Source organism: Lycorma delicatula, chromosome 9 (genome assembly GCF_047948215.1).
Source record: "Lycorma delicatula isolate Av1 chromosome 9, ASM4794821v1, whole genome shotgun sequence".
Lineage (NCBI taxonomy): Eukaryota > Metazoa > Arthropoda > Insecta > Hemiptera > Fulgoridae > Lycorma > Lycorma delicatula.
Genome location: NC_134463.1, coordinates 105,601,161 through 105,609,987, shown reverse-complemented (window position 1 = coordinate 105,609,987; position 8,827 = coordinate 105,601,161). Strand labels below are relative to the sequence as shown.

Genomic DNA, 8,827 nt, shown 5'->3' with positions numbered 1-8,827 from the left:
GAAAGCAGGCAAAACAGCTGCTGGTCCGGATGAAATCCATTATAATATGATCAGGCAGCTGAATACCACTGCAAAACACAGATTGCTAGAATTATATAATCAAATATGGCGAGATGGAATGTACCCGCAGCTGTGGAAAACAGCACATGTTGTTCCAGTACCAAAGGAAAATAATTTAACAAATCGCAATAGCTACCGTCCTATTTCTTTGACGTACGCTATGGGAAAAATACTTGAAAAAATGATTAATAATCGACTCGTTTGACTTTTAGAAAAAGAAAAAACCTGATATCACCATATCAAGCAGGTTTTTGACAATACCATTCTACCACCGATCAAATGATCAACTTAGAGAATATTATATACAACAGCTTTATTACAAGGAAACATTGTGTCGGAGTCCTTTTTGATCTTCAGAAGGCTTTCGATATGACCTGGCGTCATGGTATAATGCTCCAGATACATGATTAGGGCATTCGTGGCAATCTGCCTATACTGCTCAGCAACTATATGAATGACCGTACCTTTCAAGTACGCGTCAACAATGAATATTCATGTGAAAGAATCTTGGAAAATGGCATACCGCAGGGTTCGCCGTTGAGCTGTACCTTGTTTACCATTGCCATTAATAAATTGATATTAGCCATTCCAGTAGAAATCAGCAAAAGCGTCTATGTTGATGATTTGGCAATTGTGTATGCCAGCAACAAGAATGCTATGGTGAAATACAAATTACAACGAGCGATTGACGCTCTAAACGAAGTTGCGAGGAATAATGGATTCCAATTTTCACCAGAAAAAACGTGCTGTGTACACTTCTGTAGAAAGAGAATTCCTCACCAAAATCCTACGTTGACGATTGGCAATAATCCAATACAATATAAGGAAATGTGAGATTTTTAGGATTGGTATTGGATAAATCCCTTACGTGGGGATTGCGTATACAGGACTTGTATGATAGATGGAAAAAAGCCCTAAACACTATAAAACGTTTATCGAACATCAATTGGGGCTCAGATAAAGAGATATTATTGAGATTGTATCAGGCATTGGTTCAATCGAAACTCGACTACGGATGTATTGTATATTCATCCGCTAGGAAGTCGCATTTAAGAAAGTTAGACGTCATTCATAATAGCGGAATAAGATATGCGACAGGCGCTTTCCGCACAAGTCCGGCGACTAGTCTAATGTCCGAAGACGGAATAATGCCACTACAGTATAGAAGAGAGATCCTTTTGTTAAGATACGCAGCAAACGTGTGGGCTTTTCCTGCTCATATAAATAACAAACTTTTTAAGAATCATCCTATGGCTGCATTATATGAACATCGTGCTACCTATTCCAGACCAGCCGGAATTAGGTACCACGAATTAAGAAGAAAACACGAAATTGCTATTCCAAATACATTAGCAATTTCTACGAGAGAAATACCGCCATGGCTCTTGCCATCGGTAAACACAAGGTTGGATCTCTCTCAGGGAGAAATAAGAAAGAAGCCAGCAGTGATCATCCAACAGGAATTTTTAGCAACCGTCGGTAACTACGAAGAACATATCAGAATTTATACTAACGGTTCTAAAACCGAACATGGTGTTGGATGCTCCATATACGTAAATGAAGAAGCCCACGTTTGGAAACTGACATATGGCCAGTGTCTATACGGCAGAACTTACTGCCATACATCAAGCTCTTCGGTACACAGAACACTATTGCGAAGAGAGAGTGCTGATATGTTCCGATTCTCTAAGTGCACTTTTTGCAATTCGGAACAAGAACATTAAGGATGTTCTAATTGCAAAAATCCTGTGCATTTTGTACGTTCTAAATCAATGGGGACAGCGATGTGTATTTGTATGGACTCCGGGGCATGCTGGTATTGCAGGTAATGAAAGCGCAGACGAAGTTGCCAGAAAGGCAACAGTCTGCGATGTTTTGGATGCAATTCCTGTAAGGGTGGCAGATGTTAAAAACTGTCTAACATAATAAGAAACATGTGGAATAGTAATCGGAGGAGTTTAAATACAAAATTAAACTCGGTCAAAACTTCTCCGTATAAATGGAAAAGCGACGTGAAGTTGACTCGCCGAGAACAAGTGGCTGTGACCAGACTTAGAATCGGTCACACGCGAATAACAAATTCATATTTGTTATTCATATTCGCTGAAGAGAGACCAATGTGGGGTGTTTGTAATAAAACACTTACAATTAAGCATATAATAGAAGACTGTACCATATATGAGGATCTCTGAAAGAGGTTCCTGCTAAGAAATGATATCGCTGCTGATCTGGATAATGGAAATGAAGAAAAGATAGTTGCTTATTTACACGCCAGTGGACTTCTTAGAGAAGTCTATAAAAGTGAAAAATTTGAAGCTGTGCTAAACAAACTCTAAGGGGTAGTTTTATAAATGTATGGGAGTCTCGAAGCGTGGCACGTATAGTGACGGGAGGTAGCCCTCTTGCCTAAGCCACCCTGGCTCACCTGCATTCAAGATCAGCCAGTCGGGGTGTGTCCAATGATGACATGGGGGACCCTCAAGGGTATACTGAGGGCGCGAGGCTATGGGTAATCGCAATGCATGCCTGTAGCAAAGTAGGTCAGGACCGGAAAGAGTAGCCTCCCTGCCGAGGGGCTTTATCGCCATCCTGAACAGGTGGTCAGATTGCTCTTATGACGCTGGGAGGACCCCGATGGGTTACGTCCTACGGTACTGTTTACAATGGGGATTCAACTGCTACGGCATCCGGAGCGACTGATATACTGCTTAACGGCGGTTCTGGTCGCCTCGAGGGTGCTAAAATTAATAAATAAACGAGACAGGTAGAGAAGAAGATAACGGTATTGTATCGACTTATATTTTTACTTTTATGTTCTTTGAGAATTTTATCTCAAATTTTAAGATCGGGGCCCTTTACGCCCCATAAGTGTTTTTTGTTGTGTAGATGCTTTTGAGTTGTTTGTGCTTTTAAATAAAATGTAACGGAAATTTACACCCTTACATATGACGAGCCTGATGGTGATACTAACTGGTGATACTCTTTTTAAGAATATGACGTGGTCTAATGACCTTAGCAGTCGATGCCCGTAAAATACAAAAAAAGGAGGATTGTCAAATATCTAAAAATTATTCGATCAAATATATTTTTAATTTCACAGTAGGTGTTGAATAAGTTTCTCTGACCTGGATGAAGGCTCACATTTCATGAGATTTGTGAGAAATTTCTTTAGAACTATACTTTTTAAATATTTTCAAGGAAGAAAATTTGGTAGTGCAAGAGCCTACCAATTTGGGGTGTAAGAGAGATGTTGGTAGTCAAAAGTTTTGGTTCATTTGTGAATCCAAACACTTTTTCAATTTTTTTTGAAGTATGTTTGCGTAAAATTCATTTTTTCAATTTTTTAAAATTTTACCACTTGCAGAGAAATTATAAATAATATCTAACTAAAGTTAACCTACACTCTGTAATGTTTGCTCGCTAGTCTAAGTTAGCAAGCAAAGCGGGTGTAAAGTTTGGTTAAATTACATCTATAATTTTAATTTTTTTGGTTGTTTTAAAGCATCAAAAACAAGCTATGTAAGTGTATTAAGTAAAAAAAAAAATTAAGTTGGCTGACGGATTCTGACAAAATACAGAAGTTTTTTTTTGTGATTAAATAACGGCCAAATAACTCTTTCAATATTGCCACGATTACATTATGTCAGGTAGAAAAAGAATAAACTTTCTTTTAGAAGAATAAATTGTTAGACAAAGTTACATTAAAAATCATCATACTATAAGCATTGTTCAATAAAGCGTAAGGATGATCATGTAGCCATCCATCTAAAACCAAACCTTATCGCAAAAATAAACATGATTTAGGACCACATTTCTATTTTTATCAACAAAAGATCAAACATTTTTCATAGTTTTGTCTTTTCAGATCTTGAACATCGGTTAATAACAATGGGAAAATGTAGCTCTGGAAAAGTACCAGTCAGCAATCCAATCTGTGGAAATAAATATATATATATATATATTAATATATATTTCCAGCCACATGAAATTTATGTATTAAATATGATAAGAGTATTAAATATAGAAATTTCATCTGCTACATGCTGTTAATATTGAGTGTGGTATTATGAATACTATTGTGTAGAATTTATTTTGTTTAAGTTATACATTTTCTGATTGTAAGAGTCGTTTCCTTTTTGACAAGTCTTATTTTATAAATAACATATGGTTTTGTAACAAATTCATTTTTTTGGTGAATTATAAATTTATACGCCAAACTAAGTATAGATGAACATCGTTAAACTATTATCAAATATTACAAGCTATAAGTTTTTGTTTGGTTTTAACATTTAACTGAAATAACTTTTTCTTGGAGGAAAGTTTTCCTTTTTAGTTTATTCATAACCCTTTCCATCGATGTAACTAGTGGAAACATTACTGGTTTTTGGATAGAAATGCCGATTACAACATGCCGTGTAATTATTGAAAATTCATAACGTAGATTGCCGGTTAAAAAGATAAAAAATTATTATGTATTTTTTTAAATCCTATATTTCTCGTACATTCTGTGTTTTATAAATATATTTAGATTTATAAGTTAATACGCTAAAATTTTAAATCTTTTAAAGCTTGAGGTATATCTGGAATTTTCATGTCTTTAAGTTGATAGCTAATATTCATATTTTTAACGACCGAAGCAGCTCTCAGTGTGATCGGACTACGTGTATCTTTTTCCAAATGATTTTGTTCTTCGTATCTTGATAAAATTTCATTCATGTTAGTTTCTAGAACGATACCGCCCGTAACTATTTCATTTAAAATATAATGCACTTTATCGCAATGATAAACAAAATCTAACTCACAAACACTTTCAAAACATTTATCTAAGGTTTCAACAAATACTTGTATTAAATCTAACATCGCTAATTCTGATTCGGATGAATCTACACAGAATATAAAAAATAATGTTGCATATTGTCTAAATACTATTTTATCTTCATTATTACCGGTAATGTTTGAACCGGATAAAAAATTGCAAACGTTTTCTTCTTTGTTTGAAATCAGTTGAAATACTTCTCGAACCATTTTTTGTTGAGTTTCTATATTAAAATAAGTATAAAATTTTAGCAGTCTAGGTTTTCCGAGATTATTGAACACAATTATTGCTTTTATCATTGTTATAGTAAAAAATAGAGAAAATTAGAATATGTTATTACGATAATAAAATCTGTATGTAATGAATTACTGTTTACCAGATATATATTAAATTTGTTATTCACAAAACTGTTTCACTGGACATATGAATCTGTAAATTATTAATAATAGTAACAAATGTTTTCTTCTTTCTGTTTGTTCCTCCTATTAAAAAAAATCTGATGTGGCACCTCATGACTTACTTGAACGCCTATTTAATTACACATTTTTTAAAATGAAAAGTATATAAAATTTGATTTCATTAATAACTTCTGATATTTTTTCTTATCCTTTTTTTTATTATCGTTGACTTATTATTTATCGTATTTTTTTTTTACAATCAGAGGTTAGTAATTATTAATAAATCAATATAATTAAATTAAATCAATAAAATTAAAAAAAAAGTTAAAAAAAAAAGGAAATGAAGTCCGATTCGAACCCATGTGCCTCCCCTTATAAGACCCAAATATTTCGTTAATTAAAGTTTCATTTAGCTATAACTCTGAAACCGATGAAAGTAAGTACCACTTATAATATATCGTTGAAAAACTCTGAATGAGGGATTATTACTGCAGTTAAGAAAAAGTCCAAAATCCAGATTTTTGTGGCTTTTGGGAATTTTTGGACACTTTCGGTTCAGTCGAGAGGTGCACAAGTAGATGTTACAACAGCCCTAAATTCAATATTTCAATCCTACGGCTATTCGTTTTTGAGTTATGCAAGATAAATATGTACAGATTTCACGCCGAAACAAGTCAAAATGGATCCAGGGATGGTCAAAATGGATATTTCCGTTGAAATATGAAACTGAAATTTTTCGCGATCGGAATACTTCCTTTATTTCGTACAAGGAAGTAATAACTATATATTTTCTGTTTTGTTTAAATAACAATTTGATATCTTACAGAATAAATTTACGTAATGTTTTTTATTAAAAAATAAACTTAAAAAACACCATACTAAGAAGTAAAGTATAACTATTTTTTAACTTTCTTTATATTTCAGTCCATTAGAACTAAAAATCGTATACCCTTTTTCTTTTTTACTTCCTTGTACAAAGTATATAATCGCGAAAAATTTCGGTTTTCAGATTTCAACGGAAATATCCATTCTGACCATCGCTGAATCCAATTTGAATTTTTTCGGCGTAACGTCTGTACGTACGTATCTGGCATAACTCAAAAACTATTAGGCGTGGAATGTTAAAATTATAGATTTAGGACTATTGTAACATCTAGCTGTACACCTCCCCTTTTGATGGCAATTGACTGGACCAAAAGTATCCAAAATCAAATTTTTGGATTTGGATTGGATTTTGGACTTTTTCTTAACTGCATAAGTTCTCATCGAAAGATTTTTAACGATATATTGTAAGCGGTACTTATTTTCATCGCTTTCAGAGTTACAGCCAAATAAAATTTTAATTAATGAAATACTTGGATCTTACAAGAGGAAGGCACTTCGGTTCAAATCCGACTTCATATAATTTTTTTTTTTTTGAGTTTATAATTATATTTTTTTTTGAAGATGATATCTCTCATCTTGATTCTGCAGACCGTAAAGATTTCGTTCGTCCAATTCGAGAGTTAGTCTTTCGAAAAAGCCTTTCTATACTTAAATAATCAGACGATCGGGTAAAATGACAAATGAAGAGGTGTTGCGGCAAACGGATGAAGAAAGAAGCATTTGGAAAAAATATAGCTAAAAGAAGACCTATAGGTAACATAAGACATCCTGGGAAAGTCGCTTCTGTTGATAGTAAGGACTATTGTTGTTATTTAAAAGCCGATGAGATGTATTTAATTTCATTCTGTAGTTAGGATTGGTCCATTAAATGCTCAAGTTGCCGATATTTCCCGGTTGAATTAGGTGAAGTTGTTGAGAGGAGAATCCTCAAATTGTTTTTCTGTCTCGCCCGTTTACGGTTAAAAGTGATCTGCCAAGTTTTAGCGATTATAAAAAGTTCTATTCTGGATCTAACAGTATGTCCGCAGTTCTGTGTAGGAAGTCATATTATCATTTTAGGCAGATTTCTGATATTCACCGTGATGATGTAAAGCTCGTTGTTAGCGGTCTTGATTTCTTTATTGTCAGTTCATATTTTCGATACACTAAGGAACGATCGATAGAATTCTTGTTCTTCTTGGTAACTGTTTTATTGTGATAGATGCTGTTGCTAATGCCAAATTGTTTCTTCGGTGCAGTAGTATATTAAGACACCGTTATGGTGATGAACCGGGGAAAGATTTCATTGCACAATACGGTCGGAAGTTTTAAGTTTTTAATTTTCTAGTGAATTAACTGCATATGCTGTAACGGTAGACGGTTGTAGGTTGTTTAGTGAAACCGATACAGATAGATATTCATTTTGAAAGGAATATTCCTGGTAGGATTCATTCTTGGTCTACGGTTGACGTTTGTTCTAGAGATCATCGACTAATTATTTTTGAACAGATTAATGAGTCGCATGATGTTTATATAGGTGCAATTTTTCCGTTCAACAGGAGTGCTTCCTTCACAGGAAGATGGACAGGTCTAAATTTCTTAACATTCTTTCTGCTAGACTCCATTTCTTAGACCGAAGTTTGGATGATATTCGATTAGAGGATTTGGCAAAGAAATTTCTTCTCCGGCTTTCATCATTGCGGCTAAGGATTCAATTCCCCGTAGTACGGGTCGAGAGAGAATTGCTGCTGGTGGACTTGGGTGTTGTCTGTGTTCAAGCAATCCGTGAACCATCTCAGGCAAGCTGTTCAACATGAGGATGTCCCTGATTGGTGAGCGGCATTAGTAGCTGATTATCGTAGGCATAGATCTGAGTATTTTAATACAGTAAGTAGATTTAAAAGAAATTCTTGGCGCTCTTTTGTTAGGGAGCAAGGAAATAAAAACTCATGGGATGTTGTGTATATAGTAGTTCTATGGCGTACGTGTTAGAAAGACATTTTCTGTCTGTTCTCTCGACCCGGGTAGGTGAAGTTTCATATAAAGCTGAAATTTGAAATATCGTATTAAATGATTTATTGTCGAAAAATATTGAAACCGGTGAAACGAATGTTGTGACTAATGAAACCTCGTATCATCTGCGAGTTTGAGAGGAAATTGCTAATTTGCGCTCTAATGTTTTATCTTTGGAGATTACAGAGACTGAGTTATGTCAGGTTATATGTAGTTCTAGTAGGAATAAAGTTTTATGGAATCAAGATGAAGCTCCCTTGTTGATGTTTGTGTTGGTACATTGTCCAGGATCTTTAATAGAATGCATTTTATCGGTTACTTCCCTGTTTGTTAGAAAAGATGTGTTCTTAACCTCTTATTTAAAATCTATAACGGTTGTAAACTTCTTTGGCGATATCGCATTCGGGAAGGGCTTCGAAGTGGATCAAACAGCAGTGTAAAAAGCAGTTTCCAAGACAAAAGCGAAACCACATTTCGTGCACGAACCAGTAGCGTTTCCTGCATCCAGTCGAATACCGCATTTCTATAGTTCTGATTGTTTCAGAGAACGGATCCTACGACTTAGTACCGCAAAGGAAACAAACATCTCCTTTGCGGTACTAAGATCGATCTCCCTACTCCTCAGATCGATCCTCCCTTTCCGTAACTGATTTTCTATATGAGCACTTCCTCCTCC

The 8,827-nt window shown here is 34.7% G+C and overlaps 1 pseudogene; it reads right to left on the bottom strand.

Moving 5' to 3' along the window:
• Positions 1 to 4,605: 4,605 nt before the first annotated feature.
• LOC142330510 (AP-3 complex subunit sigma-2 pseudogene) lies at positions 4,606 to 5,175 on the bottom strand (annotated as a pseudogene).
• Positions 5,176 to 8,827: the final 3,652 nt, after the last annotated feature.